The sequence below is a fragment of the Bactrocera latifrons genome, unplaced genomic scaffold (assembly GCF_001853355.1).
Source record: "Bactrocera latifrons isolate USDA-ARS-PBARC rearing strain unplaced genomic scaffold, ASM185335v1 scaffold_273, whole genome shotgun sequence".
Classification (NCBI taxonomy): domain Eukaryota; kingdom Metazoa; phylum Arthropoda; class Insecta; order Diptera; family Tephritidae; genus Bactrocera; species Bactrocera latifrons.
In genome coordinates, this window is record NW_017536330.1 from 230071 (window position 1) to 230659 (window position 589).

Genomic DNA, 589 nt, shown 5'->3' on the forward strand with positions numbered 1-589 from the left:
ATCATTTTCGCTTCAAATTCCAAATTGAAAGCAATTATTTGTACAGATAGCAAATCAACTATATCAGCGGTCTTAAATGTTATGAATAAATCTAACATCATTTCTTGCATCCGGAGCAAATTAGCTGAAAACAGCGCCAATATAAAACTAATGTGGATTCCAGGCCACGCAGGCATACGCGGGTATGAACTGGCAGGTAAACGCGCTAAACTAGCGGCTAGTGAACCGCTCGTTACGTTTGACTTTCTTGAGAATAAAAACTTATATAAGATGGCACACCAACACCAACTTAAATCGCTAATGGAGAGTTGGAGACACATCCAGCACCAATACACTTTAAATAACCCAGATAGGAGCAAACCAACATATCCACCAAACTGTCGATGTAACGATGTCAAATCATTTGTCCGCCTACGTTTAGGGCACACAATAGCCACACATTCGTACCTCTTCAATCGGTCCAGTCCGCCTTAGTGCCAACATTGCCCGGGGGCTTCACTAACAGTCCATCACCTCCTCGATGAATGCCACCATTTCACAGGAATCAGGAGTACTATCTTCGATAACCAAACACCTACAACACTTTTGA